A 19,070-nucleotide genomic window follows, 5' to 3' on the forward strand; every position below is an offset into this window, starting at 1 on the left:
CCTGCTGAGCATGGAGCCCAACGTGGGGCTCCATCTCCTGACCCTGAGATCATGACCTGAACTGAAACCAAGAGTTGATGCTTAACCGACTGAGCCACCCAGGCTCCGCCTCTGGTGGCATATTTGTTGCACAAATCCAGAAGAGGACACATCTCCATTTGGGTCATAAGTACATGTACATGGGTAAGAGATGCACCTATTTTGGTCATAGGGATGGAAAGTAATTTTTCTGCCTCCAATAAAGTTCCTGGTGGGATTATCTCCTAATCCCTTCATAGCCTATTAATACCATTCCGAGTTTAGCCTTAGAAGTAGCCTCAGACACTTCAGCAACAATTGCACATCTAGTGACTCGAGAAGAGAAGGAAATTAATGCTTATTGATTATCCCTGATAGGGATGGGTGCTCTGTGTGTTTTATCCTATTTAAACTTCATTATAACCTTGCTGAAGCAAGTCTTAGCTCATAAATGAGGACACTGAAACTCAGAGAGGTTAAGCAGTTTGCCTAAGGTCACACAGGTTGTTAATAGCAGAGGGCATTTGGATCCAGGATCGTGGTCATCTGACTCCAAAGCCCCTCCTCTTCTCAGTACACCTCCTACTTCTCTGCCTTTGTTGCTCATCTATTTTAATTTATGCTATAAGTGAGTAGTTTACAAAAAGTTGGGTGTAGGTCAAATATATCCAATTGAACTGTATGCTCTCTCTGATTAGCACTGTGATTTCAGCCACACTTTATCTTCAGCCGACGGTGGTTTTGGATACTTGAGTTCTCAGTTTCCCTGTCCCTTCCCTACTCTCTCTCAAGTGATGAACCATCTGGAAAACAAACTTTTACCATGCACCAGGGAAAACGAACTCTGACTTCTGATTTTATTTTCCATCTTTCTATGCTTTGTAAAGGGAAACATATCTTTTCATTTATTTGAACAGATGTGGGGAGCTTTAGAGCCACGTTGATTCGGGCTGAAATCATTTGACCTTTGGCAACAGACTTCATTTCGAGGCCGTTTCCCCCGTCTGTAAAATGGGAATGAGAATTCTGTCTCAGAGGCTAGTTGAGGACGAAATCAGGTCGTGAAATTGGGCATGAATTCAAAGCACTTACTTTGATTAAGTAAATTTGAATTTGAGTGCTTAGTAATTGTGAACTTCTCTTCCTCCTTAATAATTGGAACTTGACATTAGTGATAAAGATGAAAAACAGGAAAAAGAAATACCAAGACACCTTTTAGGGGCTCTGAAAATAGATTCAAAGAAACGAGCACCTGTCCTCCCCTTCACTTACTGGTCTAGCTACTACTCCTTCATTTATGGCCAGTCAGTACCAATTCAGAGTATACTTGAAAATTCGAGTAAACATGAACATATATTCATATTAACCAAAGAACAAATATTTGTGCAACTCCCTTGGCCTCCCATGTTTACTTTCGCTCTGAGAAACGTAGTTAGCAGAAGTGATATCAAACAAACAAAAAAACCCTATTCCCATCACCCAGGGAAAGTTATGTCCCGGCTTGCCACCCTGGGCCTTTAGCTACTCCCTGTCCTAAATCGGGAAAGACAGTAGTGTTTAAACATGAGGTGTTCTTTCTTAAGCATATGTCATTTGAAAATGCTCTTATCTTGCTGTCCGCAGAGCTATCCAGCACAGTGCCTTGCCTGTGGTAGGATCATTTTGTTGAATTGATGAGTATTTACGGAAACATGCTAAACTCTCATCTCCCCATTTTTAACTCCCATCAAGACAAACAGGTTTTGTTTTGTGTCTGGAAATAGTTCGGCTCCTGGAAAATATTTTCCCAAGGAGCATGGTGGAAGATGAAATAGCCTGGATTTTGCTCAAAATAAAAGCTATGCCAATATTTGTTACCCAGACTCATCAGCTCTGACCTTCAGCTGTTTGAGACAGACTTTCTTGGCTTGGCAGATACAGCAACGGGGAGTCTCACTTCGCCTGAAATCTTAAGTTGACTCTAGACTCTAGACCCTTACACACACACACACACACACACACACACACACACACACACAGTTGTCCCGTTCAGAACCATCAGCTGTCCAGTTCACTCACAGCTCCTTCTATAGGGCAAATAAAGAGGGCTGAAACAATCTGGAAAGCTCACTGCCTCTCCAACCCTCTTAATTGATCCCATTGTGTGCACACTTCATGACCCATTACCCTCTGCCCCTCAGGGTTGCTCCACAGTATCTCCTAATCACTGACCAGGGCCGGCTTCACTTGGAACATGCTGGAGCGGCAGGGCTGTCCAATCTTGCACTCTGCTGCTTTTACGAGCCCTTTGGTATTCATCTTCTGGATCGTAGAGATTAACCCCATTTACAGTAAATTCCACCCAGAGCCCTGACGAAGCCAGTCTGGCCACTGAACAGCACAGGCTCGGAGGGAGCACTTTGCGTGAAGCCCATTGAGAAGGTGACAGGCGGGCCTCCCTCTAATAACTCAGAATGGCAGATCAGAACAAATTGTTCTCAGGTTTTCATATTTGGGGGAGGCAGTGGGTGGGGCTGGGTGGAGAGGAGAGGTTGCTGGCTGTACTGAGGTAGTTTCCCTTTCTGCTAACGGGGGATTTAAAAAGAGTGTCTTAAGAAAATTGTTGCAAAAAAGGACCCTACACAGAAACACGCAAGGAGGATGTCGCTATTTCTGTTAGCTGTTTGGGTTAGGACAATGAGCGATTTTTAAAAATAGGGGGTCGGGAGGCAGAGTGGTAGGATTTGAAGAAATAGAGAAGGCTATCCGAGGCTTTTGTGGATAACCGGGGTCGCTCGAGCCTGGGACAGGTGCAATGGTGGGCATATGCCCTCCTCCCTCCAGGCTGGACAGGAATCCGAATACCCAATCCCAGGCTTCTGCCGCATCTCTGGCATTTCCCTGTTGAACACAGTTCTAGTTCCTGTTTCACTTGTTTGGAATCACTTACGTTATTCTTTTTACTTGCAATAAATATGCCTACATAAAATTTACCGTCTTAACCTATTTAAGTGTACAGTTCAGAGGTCAGAGGCAGTAAGTGCGTTCACATTGTCATGACACCATCACCACCACCCACCTCCAGAACCCTTTCCATCTTGCAGAACTGAAACCCCTCACCCATTAAACACGAACCCCCTCTCCTCCTTCACCCACTCCTGGTCACTAACCTCCATTCTACTTTTCATCTCTATGATTTTGACTACTCTGCGTACTGCCCATGAGTGGAATCCTATAGTGTTTGCCCTTTTGTGTTTGGCTTATTTCACTCAACATGTCTTTAAGATTCATCCGTGTTGTAGCAGGTGTCAGAATTCCCTTCCTTGTAACGGCCAAATAATATTCCACTGTATGTTTGTACTTCCTTTTGTTATCCATTCACCTGTCGATGGACACTTGGTTGCCTCCACCTTTTGGTGATTGTAAGTAATGCTGCTGTGAACATGGGTTAGTCTGGATTTTTAATTAAAATTCTAGTGCTCATCTATTTCCTTTGAGCTCTTCCTCAAAGAATGATCTGGTGAACCCAACTCAGGTGTCCCAAGCTGGAGACTTGGAGGTTGGATGTGAAGTTGGGAAGTCTCTTTGTCAGACTTTAGACATGAAACAAGTGCATCCTTCCCTTTATAAGAAGAGGCTATGTTATGGTGACCATATGTCCCTATTTGACCAGGATGGTCTTGGTTTACACCTGCCATCCCAGGGTAATTATTAATGTCACACCCTATCACTCTTGGAAGGATCCTCGTTTGGATAAGAAATTATATGGGCACCTTGTTTATGGAGAAAGTTGTAAACGGGTGTCATCTGAGGAGAAGATGAAACTGGAGAATAAGGTGGTTACATCCTGGAGAGACTTTTGGAAGATGATGTTAGGGTACAAATGTGTAGCTTTGGGGTCTGAGGAGAACCAAGGGATGAGTAGCAGAGTCAGGCTCGAGTGTCCCCAGTATGCTGAATTAACAGCTTTCCGTGTGCCGGTCATTCTAAGACAGGGGTTGCCAGCTGGTGGAGCTTTTGCCCCCCGGTGGGCACGTGGCAATGTCTGGGGACAGGTTTGGTTGTCACAGCTCAGTTGGGGGGGTGTGCTCCTGGCATCTAGTGGGTAGAGACCAGGGACACTGCTGAATGTCCTGCCTGCACAGGACAGCCCTCCTATGACAAAGAATTACCTGCCCTAAACGTCAATAGAGCCGTGATTGAAAAACCCAGTTTAAGGGGTGCAAGGAAGAAGAGAGGAAAGAGAGGTGAAGGGAGGAATGAGGGTGGAGAGAAAGAAACCACAGTAGACGCACGCCACAGGTAGCTGCAGGCAGAACTGCAGCCCCGGAGTCAAGCAATGACCTTGACATTTCCTCTCTCCATTGAGCCTGCTCCCCTTTCCAAACCACGTAGTCCCTTTCCCCCTCTGCTCAGTGGGGCTAGCACCAGCCTCCTGTGCCGGATGTAGTGGCTGAGAGAGACTTCCTGAAGTGCTTCTAGAAGTGGGACTGCATAGGTGCGTAGGTCCTGCCCTTTCCAGCCTGGCTGAGGGGTGGGAGGTCAGAGGGCAGGGAGGAAGCATGGCCATGCCTCTAGGGCAGTTCCGAAGTGCGTTTTTGCCTAGCAGCAGCATCTCTTGCACAACACGTACTCCCGAGAGAGCCGCTTTGTTTCAGATCATCAGTTGATATTCCCAGAACACCCAAATAATGCATGACTTTTTCAAGTCCTGTTTTCTGCATTTTAAGGCATTCTGGGTTGGTGACAGAATGCACAGAAGAGCTGGCCCCTGTCCCCTTGGGTCCTGTCGTAATTTGATCTCTTTTAATATGCGTGCACATCATAACATCAGATGATGTCATTGTCTTGCTTGCAAGTGCTCACCTGTCTGGTCTGAGCTCAATTTGCAAATGCTCCCGACCATCTCTCCATAAATATTCATTCACGATGAGGTCAGATGATGAATGCAGCAAAGGATCATTAACACAAACCACAGCCTTTTCCCCTCTGAAGGGATCCTGTGCCTCCCAGTAGGGAGCGAGGAAGGCACAGGATCACCTTTCAAGAGTTTAAAGAAATCAGACTGAGTTTCAATGAAATCAGATGTGCAAGATGTTAATTACAGGGGAAAATACCTGCCTGGTGAAGAATGTGCTGTTTCTTTAGGGCCTTGCTACTCTCATGTACTCTATCACGGTAATTCCCCTAAGTGCAGTGGGACTGCTGAATAATCTTTATGCCAATAAAAATATTTGCAAGCCGCTTTTTTTTTTTAATTTAGTAAACCCACCTAAAAGGCTGGCTTACATGCTGATGAATTGGAAAATCAAAAACGACCCCAGAATTCACCTTCCAGCAGGGGAAGGGTATGGTGTAAACACCGAGACTTGTTTTCATTCATCCCCAGGTCACACACGAACAACCTCTGCTGCTGGGGTTCGCCTGCCCTGGCGTGGGTCTTGGGTTCTAGGGAGGGGGCAGGGTGGGCTGCCTCAGTTACAGACAAAATAGATGACTAGCCTGGTGCCAATTAACCTCCCTTTAATTGATAATTAATTTTAAAACCTATTTACTCCCCCTGGAACAGCTGAGGCTTTAAAGAGCCCACTGTGAAAACAAATGGAGAATCAAGTCATCTCTCAGGAAATGAAGGGGGCCTCTCGGGCACTGGGAGAGACCAGGCCCCTTGGACGAGCCGTTTTACTAAAGGGTTCTGAACGCCCATGAACGTGACAGATCAAAGTCCTAGGGTGGCAACAGCTGCCTCTTAGGTTTGCTGTCTCTTTACATCCCTGGTGGAGTAACCAACTATCACCACGTGCCCCGGACCGAGGGTTTCCCGGGACATGGGATTTTCAGAGCTACAGAGGGGAGGGCCTCATGCCCCACCTGGGCCCTGAACCCCCTAGTTTCATTCTTAGCTTTCCCTGGGTCCTTTAGTCTGCAGGCATCTGCCCAAGCCCCCCAACTCTATTCAGCGATGCTCTGAGTGTCCCCCATCCCACCTTTCAGCTTTGGGGCTTCATAGAGCTCACCCAGTGGCAAGATTGCCACATCGATGGATGCCCAGTTTAGTTATTAAACCCCTTCCTTTGGTTACTTGTTCAAAAATAGGTTTATTATTTTTTTCTGATTATACAAGCAACTGGAACGTGCTCCCCAACAAAGAATACCAACAAACTCAGAAAATGCAAAAGAATATAAAGGGGATATAAATATCCAGAGACCATAAATACAAAGAGCAAAGCAGAGATGGCTTTGAATTGTGGCTTTTGTGGAAACAACCATCCATATTTTCGTGCAGATGCTTTCTTAATCTTCAAAACCGTGAAGTAGCAAGTCTTCTGGCCAGTGTCCTATGTCATTCATTCCTTCGTCAATGGTCTGGAGGGAGCGTGACTGTGGTCTCCACCATATCGCCACATGATGGTTCTAGATACCCAGAAGAGACCCAGACACGGAGGGTCTACTATTCAGAATGTAATCTGATGATGTTTTGGTATTTTCTACCATTGCTAATGAAAAATGCACCTGGGTTTGTTCAGCATTCAGTCCAAAAAATGTTTGGGGTGAGGGGTGGCGCTAAGAGAATCCTTAGCTGAATTTCTGCATTTGACCGTGTGCAGGGTGAGACGCGAGGTGCCTCTAAGGGCTGTCCGTAGCCAAAGGACTATGGACCAGCCCAGTCCCTTCTGCAGGGTTTAAATCGGTGAGCTCAAGCTTCTCTCCCCCTGGGGATCTCCGAGTTCCACAGGAGGTTCTGTGATTCAGCACACAGTAAAAGATCCGTGACTCAGAGTTTGAAACCCCAGTTCCCTTGTGAGACATGAATGTACTAATATTTACCAGTATCTGCCAGGGGGATTGGTAAAATACCCAAGTGCTCCATGAGTGCAAATTCTCATTGTGTACAGCAGCCCCAGCCAGCTTCTGCCCAGCTAAGTAATAGAGTCCTAGGACTCAGAGGAACCTCTGGAGATCACCCTGCTTCTGGAAATGCTGGACTTATATAGTACTTTTCACTCATTGCCTGCCTCCCTCCCTCTCTTTGCTTTCTTCCTTCCTCCCTCCCTCCCTTGGCTTCCACCCTCCCTTCCTCTTTCCCTCCTTCCCTCCCTCCCTTCACTTTCTTCCTCCCTCCCTCCGTTCCTTCGAGGCAACTCTACTTGAAACCATGGATTCTCAAGCTAGACTATCTGGGTACAGCTCCACACTCTCATTGATTAGCTGTGTGCCCTTGGGCAGATTACTTAAGCTTTATGTGCCCAATTTTCTCATCTGTAAAATAGGGAGAATAGGGCGATACAGCACTTAAAACAGTTCTAGCACATTAATCGCTCAATAAATACTAACTCTCAGTATAATTCATTCATTCAGCTAAGCTCTACTGAATTATTACAGTGGATCAGGCATTGTGCTGGATCTGGGGAAACCGGGAAACATGATCTCTGCCCGGAGTCTAGAATCTAGCAAAGGAGATGGTCAGTAAAGATACCCAAGTAAACAGGTGAAACAAGCACAGGTTGGGGTACGTCCTCTGGAGGAGATAAACAGTGTGGTGAGATGGAGCCTGATGAGGGGCCATGCTTTGGGCTGCAGGGTGGCCCAGGCAAGCCTTCCCAAACAGGTGACATGGAAGCTGTGATCTAGGGGTCGGGCGTGTGTAGGGCTGAGGGGAAAGCTTGCCAAGCAGAGGGAATAACTGGAGCACCGTCCGGGGGTGGGAAGAACGTGTATTAGAGCCAAGCGTAGAGAGCTGACCAGGGTCCCCGCTGCACAGGGCCTCATAGAGGAGGCAAGTGGTGCACTGTGACTTCAGTTTTTAAGGGAGCTTTGGACCGCCGACGGGAGAACAGATTGAAGAGGCTGTATTAGTCAGTTCTTGGGGTAAACAACGGAATCTGCTCTGGCTAGCTTAGGCAGAAGAGGGATTGATTTATTCAAGGATATGAAGTCACTTGCAAAGTTATTAGAGAACCAGACTTGGAATTTTGCTTCCAAAACAGTGCCTGCAAAGGTGCCTGGTGCCCAGCCCTCCGAACTGCCACTGAACAGAGCCTGGGAGCGTAGCTGCCTCCCACCACTCCTGCCCCAGCGAAAGCAGCAGACCTTCTAGACTCTACATGTGGGGGAATGACTGATGCCCGGGATCCTGGGCCCGCAGAGAGCCTGGGAATTTGCATCTAGACCTCTAAGACATCGAGGAGGTAGGCTCGAATGATGGAAATGCTTTATTCCAAGAAGGCAGCCAAGAATATGTCATGTTCCGAGACCGGGGATAGCAGGCAACCACACGTGGAACCAGTTGGGAAGCCGTTCCAATCCCGTGGGCAAGAGCGGATGGAGTCTGGACTAGCGGTGCTGTGGAAACACAGAGGGAGCCGCAGGTAGGCTTGAGGTGTGATCCGGTGGTAGAGGCTGTGGCTATAGGACTCGCCAGGGGCTTGCATGTGGGGGGAGCAGGAGACAAGAATCAGGATGACCGCTGAGTTGTTACCTTCCAGCCTGTAGACACTGCGAGCCTATTTTTTTCTAAGAAAAAAGGAAGATATTTCATCCAGCAACAGGATGGAATTTTGAAATTAAACAATTCCTGGGAAACTGAGGCTATGTAGGATCTACCTACCCGTTCCCTAGCTTATCAGTCATCAGAAATTCCTCTGCCTGGACTTTCTGTAGAGATCTTAATTACTCCCAGGTCCACAGGGAATGAGGAACCGAAAAAGCCTGACAAACAGGAGCCATTTCAATTCCCTGTCTCCCATCACCCCCCCATCCTTCCCTCTAAATGGGTTATTTTGAGTTTCCGCTCCTCTCTGACAGAAGTGCTAACAGGCTGTGAAATGGCTGAGAGGCAGAGGCTGAGGGAGGTGGCAGGAGAGGCCCCATCCTTCCCGGGCAGTACCGAGCTCTTCCTGGGGATGGTGGGTGGATTTAGTGAGGGAGATGCAGAGCCATCAACCCAAGGGCTTCTGGGTCTGTCTTTGGCTCATATAGAAACACAGTCTAAAAAATAACTTGATTCTATCCACCATGAGCCATCAACGTCTGCTTTGCTGCCTTGGAAGTTGGAGTCAGGCAAAGACGGGAACCCAAGTTAGAAGCAGAGAAAGGGCCAGAAACCCCCAGTCTCTGTGGTTTATGTATGGATGACTTCTCCTCCCAGGTGTCTGCATTATTTAAAAAGACCAAAGGACCAGGCAGCGTTTTTCCAGAGTAATGGGGCCCCACGTTTGTTCTAGAAACATCTTTCTTGAGGCATCTGGGTGGCTCAGTCCATTGAGCCTCTGACTTTGGCTCAGGTCGTGGTCCCAGTGTCCGGGATGGAGTCCCCGCATTGGGCTCCCTGCTCAGGGGGAGCCTGCTCCTCCCTCTCCCTCTGTGCACTCGCTCGCTCTCTCTCAAGTAAGTAAAATCTTAAAAAAAAAAACAACGACAACCCAGAAACACTTTTCTTATCACTCCTTAATTCACACCATGGAGATCAGTGCCTCCACCACTGCCACTGGGGTTGGCCTTGCTTTGGTGTTGGCTTCTCACTGTTCCCACACGTATACCGTGGTTTCATCACCTGTCGCCTTGGCTGAGAGTTCCCTCCTTTGTATGTTTCTCATGAAAGTGGCCACCCTCCGAGCCCCTGGGAGGCCTGGAGGGTGGAAGTGGTGTAGTTAGCCGTTCTGCAGCTCACACTCGTCTGCTGCCTCACTTTGCTGGCTTGAGGCAGGGGCCAGGCCTTGCAACTCCTCCATCCCCTCCTGGGTCCTCCTTTAGCAACATCACCTCCTGGGCCAGGTGTATGTCCTCAGCTCTGTGATGAAGGGTCCTGCTTCCTCAGGATACCCATACCACTAATACCAGAGGCAACAAGCGCGGCCATGGTTCTCAGACCATCCTCATGCTGTTCCAGCATATTCTTAACCAACTGAGCCACCCAGGCGCCCTCTCTCTTCCAGCATATTCTTGACCTCCCCCACTTTACCTCTGTTTTTATCTCTGGCTCCTAGGGCTGAGATCGAAATCCTTGGACTTTCCCACCTAATAGGAATGCCTTTGTTATTTCATGTGCGTCTTGGATCATACCTGAGTTTAGGCTAAGCAAGGAGATGACTCAGGATGGGTGGGCTGGTCAACTAGAAAGATCAACTACATGGTGAGCACGTTGGAACTTTGAACCAGCCTGACCTCTGCGGGAGGGTGTGAGGCTGAGGCTGAGTTGAATTACATGGCTGATGATTCAGTTGATCACGCCCATGCAATGAAATCCCAATTAAAACTCTGCACACCGAAACCCGGTGGACCTTCCTAGCTGGTGAACACATTGATGTGCTGGGATTTACACTGAAGGCAGAACACACTGATGATGCCCTGATCCCATGGGGAGAGAGCATCAAGCTCCATGGTCAGGACCATATGTGTCTTTCTCTTTGTCTGTTCCCGATCTGTGTCCTTTGCAGCATAAACTGCGATTCATAGATATAGCACTTTCCTGAGCTTCATGGGTCATTCTAGTGAGTTACTGAATCTAAATGTGTTGTGGGAATCCTCTTGGTTATGTACCAGTTGGTGAGATACACAGGTGGCTTGCGGACCCCCCTTGTGGCTGGCATCTGAAGTAGGTGGCAATCTTATTGGGGACTGTGCCCTTAAGGCTATGGGGTCAGACGCTAACTCCAGGTGGTTGGTGTCGGAAGTGGGAAGTGAATCGCAGTACAGCAGTTGAAATCAGATTAACATCCTTCTTAGCTTCCCTCACGCCTGCCGTGAGGACTTTAAGCTCCAGCATCAGAGACAGCCGCCGCTAACCAGCTCTCACAATCGTGTAAGGTCAGATTTCCATGCAGGAGTGTATGGATGATGGCCCAGCCTCTCTGACGGAACTCTGACTGATACACATGCCACGTCCACTGGCACTCACCTGCCTTCTCTACCCGGGGCATTCTTCACTCTCCACCCAAACCCTCTGCTCATTTATTACACACCTGCCATTTCCCAGTTACCTGGGTGTCACAGAGGGAAGGACGCTGTTCAGTCACACAAACACCAGACGGATGACTATTGCCGTGGTGCTGCAGAGCAAGGACAAAGCCCAGGCAAATCTGGGCCGCCTTGAAGGAATCAAGCATTTCTTTGGCTTTGGAAGCACATGAGAGATTTCTGTGGACTAGAACTGGGGAGGTCTTAGTGGGAACCTTTCCTTCCGGAGAATTTTTCTGACACTCGCTGTCCAACATATCCAACCCTGGGCTTGTGTTTGCTTTTCCTCCTGGTTTGACTTCCCCTTGCCTTTAGGGATCTTTCTCGGCTATATGCTGCTGTATGGATCATAGCAGCTGCCGTATGTATAGGGGCGGCTCTGTGCCAGGGGGTTGCCGGGCATCATCTCTTAATGCTTGCAGACCACACGTTGGTATTATTGTTATTTTTTTTATCAAGATAAATGTCCTTTTAAGCCCCATCCCCTATTTCACCCATCTCCCGACCCATTTCCCCTGGTAACCATCTGTTCTCTATAGTTAGAGTCTGGTTTTTAATACGTTGGTATTAGCTCCACTTTTCGGACGGGAAGACTAAGATTTATAAAGCCACACAAGCTTTGGGCGCAGGGCCGTACAAATGAGTGGCAGCGGCAGAGCAGGGATCCGAGCTCAGACCTCTCTGGCTCTAAAGCCCATCCTGTGCCCTCACCTCTCATGTAAACTTCAACACAGGGGAGATACCTCTGCGTCCCTGGCGCGTGGCACCTGGTCTGGCCAGAACCGCTGTCTCTTGCATTTGTTGAATTCACCTCCTGCCTCACCATTCCTGCCTCCTTATCTGGCCCCTTTTTGTTCAGGGGACAGGGAGGCAGAGGGGAGAAAGGTTTCCCTTGCTTGCCCCCGCCTCGGGCAGATCCCTAGGTATTTTTAGCAGCCTGGGAAGACTGGGAGTAAAACGGGCTCAGGTTTTGAACTTGCCTTGTCAGCCCTGCCTCCTGAGTCCCCCCGGCAGAAGGTTTACGGTCGACTCTCAGCCGCTTTGCTGATGCAGCCAGTAATGTTTATAACCACAGTCAAGCACTCCGAGAGCCGTAGCACTGATTCTCGCCCATCTCTACCCTGTAACAGAAGATTTTTCAATCGAGTAGTTTCGTCTCATGCACAACATTAGTTTTAAAATAGCTCTAGCCCAGCTCTGAGGATTGCACGGGGATTTGTACTTGAAGTCATGGAAATACATTTATTTTACCTTCCTCTTACTCCCTCTTTGAAGGATTTTAATACATCACGCAGGAGTATTTCTCACATGTCAGGAAAAAGACCGGCTCTGCGGTGAAGACAAAGAACCCTGTGTATTGCGTTTGTTGCCAGAGAAGAGCTCCGTGTGGGCTCACCCTGTGGGCTTCTCAGGGTCCTGTAATTAGGGAATCCCCCAGTGCTTGACCCTGGGGGCATCAGCTGGAAGTCTCCTGCAGCAGTGGTGGTGACCTGCCTGTAATTTAAATGCTGGATGTGGACGCGGGGTGCCGCGCGGGGTGTAGGTTTGCGGGTGTCTGTGCGAGTCTCGGGCTCGGAGCCGGGTCGCGTCGGTGCGGGTGTCACGTGAGACAACGAGGTCAGGAGAGCGTGGAGGTCCTCCCCTCTGGAGAGCGACCACGGGCCAGCCGGTCGCCACAGCGTATACGACCAAGCGTGAGCGGGCCCCCATACTCGGCACCCGCGCCCTCCAGATCGCGATGTGTGCCCCGTGATGGTGGAGCTGGAGGGGGAGACAAATCCCTTGCTCATCGCCATGAAAGAGCTCAAGGCCCTGGGGTGCCTGGGTGGCTCAGTCGTTGGGCATCTGCCTTCGGCTCAGGTCATGATTCCAGGCCCTGGGATCTAGCCCCGCATCGGGCTCCCTGCTCCGCGGGAAGCCTGTTTCTCCCTCTCCCACTCCCCCTGCTTGTGTTCTTTCTCTCTCTCTCTGTGTCTCTCTCTGTCAAATAAATAAATAAAATAAAATAAAATAAAAAAGAGCTCAAGGCCCGAAAGATCCCCATCATCACTTGCCGGTACCTGCCAGACGGGAGCTATGAAGACTGGGGGGTAGACGAGCTCATCATCACTGACTGAGCTGGACTCATCTTCCTGATTGTACCACATCCTAGTTTCTATTTTCACATTCTTTATACATGTAAATAATAAACTGTTCAACTTTTCAGCCCCCCCCAAATATAAATAAATAAATACATATATACATACATACATACATACCGGATGTGGGGTCGGCCTAGGGCAGGTGCATGGGAGAGGCATCACCCGGCCAGTTTCTGTGTAGCAGGAAAGACGAGGTGTGCCTTGGTTTGACTCAGGCCCTCCAGACAGCGTGGAAACACAGCCTGAGCCTATGCATCACAGGCCTGCCGACCTGCACATACCACTGAATAACCCCAGACAGAATCACCGTGCACCTGTTTCTGTAGCCTGAAGTCCTGGGAAAGCAGTTGCTGACCAGAGGGCTGTATTCGCTTCCTGCGGCTGCTTAGCCAACTAGCTAAGTGGCTTAAGGCAACGCAACTGTACTCTCCCACCGTTCTGGAGGGCGGAAATCCAAAATCAGGGCATTGGCAGGTCAGATTCCTTCTGCGGGCTCTGGAAGAATCTGTTTCCTTGCCCTTTTGCAGCTTCTGGTGGCCACTTGTATTCCTTGGCTTGTGGCCCCTTGCTCCGCGTTCGAAGGATGTCGCTCTGGTCTCTGCTCTGTCAGCACGTTGTTTCCTTGGGTCTGATCTCCCGCCTCCCTCTTGTAAGGACCCCTGTGATGACCTCAGAGCCACCTGGATAACCCGGAATAACATCCTCACCTCAGGCTTCTTAGCTTAATCGCATCTGCTGTCCTTTTTGCCACATAAGGTGACATTCTGACATGATTAGGATGTGGGGCCCGTTTTTCAGCCTACCTCACAGCGTAAATTGCCGTCCACAGGGACTTTACCTCCCCCCGCCACCAATATAAGGGAATACCCGCTTCCCGTACCTTACCAATACAGCTTTGTCAAAATGATCTTGGCAAATCTGATGATGCGAGAAATCACACTCAGTGTGGTTTGAATTCGCGTGCTTCTTATGAATGAGATAGAGAATATGTTTATATGTTCAAGAGCCATCTGTATTTCATTTTTGGTATACTGTATTGTCACATACTTTGCCTGCTTTTGGGGGAGGTGGTATATGGGGAGGTGTTGGCCTTTTCAGCTCTTTGGGTTGGATTACAAAGAGGTGGAAGCCCAGAGACCTTAAATGGCTAGCTCACGGCCACGGGCGGATAGACGGCGGGGCCAGAACTGAAACCATCCTTGATTTTCAACTTCATCTGTGTTAGTCTTATCAGCTGCAGCTAGGGGTAGAAAGTTCTCTGTCAAACCACACATTAGGAATAACAAGCAAACCACTTATATAAGGCTGCGCTTTAGCCGTTTTCAAGAACTTTCATTTTTGTTATTTCATTTTTACCTTCCTAGGTATCGCTATCGCATTTTACATACGGGGAAACTGAAGCTCGGGGGGACTTAGGAGACTGGCTGCAGTCCTATGACTAATGAGCGCAAACCTTTTGTCTCTGTGCCATCAGCCATTTGTGGGTTAAGTCTTTCATACACCACCTTAAAATCTTTTGCACCCTATTTGTGCACCACTATACAATGATTTATTTACTATAATTTTTAAATTGAGTCTCCCTCTAAAAATTTCACCCTATTCTAATCAGCCACAGTCATAAAAGTCACAAGTTTAATGCATCTCTTCTATTTATTCCCGATTCCACACATTGAAAAATTTTTGTGTATGCACTAAATTCTCTCCTTGTTTCCCTTAAGTGGTATAAGTAACTGCACATTTTGGACACATTGCATTAAGTTTGTAAGACCTGATAGGAAATGATGGGCCCTCATGATAGCTGCCCTTTATTAAGCACTTGCTAAATGCCAGATGCTTCATTTAGCCCTTATAGCAACCTTAAGAGACTAGGTTTTCCCAGTTCCTGGAACAGGAGATGGAGGCTCAGAGAGGTTGGTTGACTTACCCAAGGTCACACAGCCATCCAGTGGCAGAGCTGGGATTTGAGCTCAGGTCTTTCTGGCTCAGAGGCTCATGCATTTACCCCAGACCTGCATTGCCCCAGGTACCCTGGGCCTGGGCACTCATCTGCTGTTTGCAAAATCAGGCACCAGTGGGTGATTGCTGGTCAGGAGGTGGGCGCTCTGTGAGGTGGGCAAATACAATAAACCCATTTACGAGCCAGGAAAGCAGAGAAGTTACATGATTCCCTAAAGTCACCCAGTAAGTAAGCCAGCTGCATAGCCAGGAATAATAAAATAATATTATTTCAGGAGACTCAAGCTCAGTGAACCTAAGGGCTTCCCAGGGCCCTGTGGTACTCTGGTCGTCAGAAGGTGTTTCCCGGGCTGTGACCCTACAAAGGCAATGCTTCCCACCACAGCAGAGGTCTAGGTGCACCCCTTAGACAGTGTGGGAGTTATTTAGACTGTCAATGCAAGCTCAGACCACCTCGAGCATTTTCTCTCCATTATTCTCTGTGGATCATAGCTTGATTATTTTTTTCCATCAAGGGTATGGCACTGCATATTTTGTCTTGGTAGAAATAATACAGATTTTGCCTAATGGAACGCTTCCAGGGTTATGGGAAGAGGAATGGATTAGCATTCAAAAAGCACTTTTGAATCCCAGACAGGCTGAAGTGGAGGGCAAGTCTATTGTTATTCACCTAACAATAGTAATTGATTGGAGGTGGGGGGTTCCTTGATAACCTTTGGATTTTGCTATGAAAAACCGGTGGAACAAAAGGTTGCTCTTTCCCATGGGCATAAAGACAATGCAGTCCCTCTGACCTCCACTTCAGCCTTTCCGCTGGTATTCTACGCTCCCTGATTCCATGATTCCGGCCGCCAATGTGACCTCCGCAACTGACGGAAGTAGATTCCTTCAGCCTTCCCCATAGTCTGTCAGAAGGATGCTGTAGGACAGAGACACAGCTAAAACCTCGTGTCTACACGAGAGCCTGCTCATGGGTGTTTATAGCGGCTTTATTCATAACTGTTAAAGCTTGGAAGCAACTGAGATAGCCTTCAGTAGGGGAATGGATAAATAAACCGTGGTCCATCCACACACTGGAATAGTATTCAGCGCTCAAAGGAAATGAGCTATCAAGCCACGAAAAGACACGGAAAAAGCCTAAGTGCAAAATGACTAAGTGAAAGAGGCCAATCTAAAAAGGCTCTTTGCTGCAGGATTCCAACTCTAGGACATTCTGGAAAAAAACCAAAACTATGCAGAGAGTAAACAGCAGATCAGCGGTGGCCAGGGGATGAACAGGCAGAGCACAGAGGACTCGAAGAGTAAGGGCAGTGAAACCTATTCATATGATACCATCATGATGGTACATGTCATTATGCATTTGTCCAGACCTGTAGAGTGTACATCAACCACCAAGAATGAGCCCAAATGTTAATGATGGACTTTGGGTAATGACGATGCGTCAGTGTAGGCTCATGATTGTAACAAAGGTACCATCTGGTGAGGGATGTTGATCGTGAGGGAGGCTCTGTATGTTGGAGAGAAGGGAGTATTACCTGAGAACTCTCTGTACCTTCTGTTCAACATTGCTGCGAACCTAAGTCTGATCTAAAAACTAAAGTCCAGGGGCTTAGTCAGTTAAGCGTCTGTCTTTGGCTCAGGTCATGATCCTGGGGTCCCAGGATTGAGCCCCGCGTTGGGATCCCTGCTCAGCAGGGAGTCTGCTTCCCCCTCTCCCTGTGCCTCCCCCCGGCCCTGCTCCTGCGCTCTCACTCACTCCCTCTCGCTCTCTCAAATAAATAAATAAAATCTTAAAAACAAAACAAAACAAAAACTTGGAGGGTGGGCTCCTGGAGACGCCTATCAGGGAAACTGAGGGCAGAATTGGGCGTGCAGCTGGGATCTGACCCCCGGTCTCCTGACCATGAAGTCATTGTTCTTTCTGCCAGGCCTTACCTGCCAAGGAAAATGTCAGTACCAACCCATCCCTGACCGGGTCACTGATGCCCAGAACGGAAGCCCGCCAACTCTGACGTCTGCAGCCCCCTCCCCGGAAACTCCTCCTCAAGCACTCTTGCTGTTAAAGCAGGTTGGTGGCCACCATCTCTTCATTGCGGCAGTGCCTGTAGGTTGAATAATAGTTGGAATCTCGTGGGTTCATTGGCTGGACATTAAGGGATGTTTATGTTGTGCCTTGAGCAATGGAAGGCTTTATTCACTCCAGAATCTGGTCCAGAGAGGTCTGAAAAGCTCAATTATTCGGCAGAGCATGATGGAAAAATAAAACCCTCAGTAGATGTGTTTAAGGTCATCCTTTGGCTTATTTGAATGTGGGGAGGCAGCAGTCCCGACTCACTCATTGGCCTTAGCTGTTGCTTGAGAGACTCTCCAGTCTGAACCTTATCCAACAAAACAAATGTCTATATAACTAACTTTATCTTAGTAAAAAACTTCATACCAAGAAAATGGTTTGCCTCTTATATCTTTGAATTCGTGAAATTGCAAGTTCATGCAGTTGGATGACAACAGAGGAGCCGACTTCCGATTCGCACGGGGTGTTTACTCTGCTCCTAGAAGCCCCCGGAGGAGTTCTGGCCCCTTTGCTGTTTCCTCTGACCAGCAGCTGATTCCTTTGATATCCCGTCTTGTGTCCTGTCCAAAATAAATGATGGGAGTGATGCAGGCTCCAGTAGCATGGAGAGACCGTCTGCTGGTGCCATCTGATTCCTCAGCAGGCAGAGCTGCACAATCCTGGGATGCAGCGGCCACCAAGGCGGATTTGTGGGCTGCCGGTGGGGGCTGCCACCTTGCCCTTCACCCAGGAAAACAGCCTGCAAAGGGGGAGCACTTTGCACAGTCTCAGGTTCCAGTTCCTGGAACTCATGCCAGGAAATTCTGATCCTACAGGAAGCTGCCTATGTGATGGATTGCCACCAACTTGCTGTGTGACCTTGGGCAAGGCACTTCCCCTCTCAGAGCCTTACTTTCCTCATATTTAAGTGGAAAGAGTATCATAATAATTAATGAGTATACCCTAGACATTCTCCTAGTACCCTCCAAAAGGACCTCGGTGGTTGGCATTATCCTTTTTTTGCAGATAAGGAATTATAACTGAGAGAGGGAAGTCATTTGCCCATAGTTGCTAGTGAGCTAGTGACTGACACAGCCAGAATTTGGGCTCAACCCATCTGACTCTGGAGTCTAAGCTATTAACGTCCCACAATATAATAGCAAACACCATCTTCACGTTCTCTCTGAATCTCAGAGCAACCATATAAGGTCGGCCCATCATTGCCCACATTTTATAGATGAGCAAAGGTCTTGTAACATCTTTTCCACCTGTGAAAAATCTATTATTTTTAAGTTCAGGAGAACGGTGACAGAAACATCCAAGTAGGAAGGTCAGGGCTCAGACTTCCTTTTGGCCGAGAGAAAGAGCCTGAGCACATGAAGGGTAGGCGGAAAGAGAGAAGGTGATGCTGCAGAATCCAAACTCCTGAGCCAGGTCTGCAAAGCCCTTTCTCAGGGGCCTCTATAGCTTCTCCCGCATCATGCTGGCCTTTCATTGCTACAACCCTGGGAGGCAGGTGCTGTTAACCATCCACTTTGTATGAAGGAGGGCCCAGAGGACAAACAGGGTGCCCCAGGTCACAGATCTCTTAAGTGGAGCCCCTGGGACTTGAACCGAGGCCTGTCTGATTCCAAAGAGCTAAGTGAGCCCTTCACCATCCCTCTGCTTCCTGGCACTGACCCCTCCCAATTCCACAAATGCCCCGTGCACTTTTCCGACACCCTCTCGTTGTGTGGGCTCCTCTGTCCAGAACGCCCCTTCTCCCCCTGTCTGTTGGTCACATTCCTTCAGAGTCCACTGATCAGGGCCAGCTCAGGGGTCACATCCTCTGAAAAGTCTTTCCTGACACCCCAGGCAGACGCCACACCTGTCCATCTGTGTCCCCCGGAGCTGGGTCCTGGAAGTGAGTGTCGGATGACAATGATGGTGATAACAGGAAGCATTGCTGTGATGAAGATGCAGCCTTTCCT

General features: G+C 48.4%; 1 protein-coding gene across 2 annotated transcripts in view; it reads left to right on the top strand.

The window, feature by feature from the left end:
- Positions 1–19,070, top strand: part of SPRING1 (SREBF pathway regulator in golgi 1) — a 129,493-nt gene that overhangs the window by 68,981 nt on the left and 41,442 nt on the right. For both annotated transcript variants that reach the window (XR_012374844.1, XR_003211679.2), the window contains exon 5: positions 16,979–17,118. The gene's annotated coding sequence lies outside the window, so the exon portion shown is untranslated. The remainder of the gene's footprint in view (positions 1–16,978; positions 17,119–19,070) is intronic.

Source organism: Callorhinus ursinus, unplaced genomic scaffold, assembly GCF_003265705.2.
Source record: "Callorhinus ursinus isolate GAN/ISIS: 27379988/994484 unplaced genomic scaffold, GSC_fseal_2.0 scaffold41, whole genome shotgun sequence".
Classification (NCBI taxonomy): domain Eukaryota; kingdom Metazoa; phylum Chordata; class Mammalia; order Carnivora; family Otariidae; genus Callorhinus; species Callorhinus ursinus.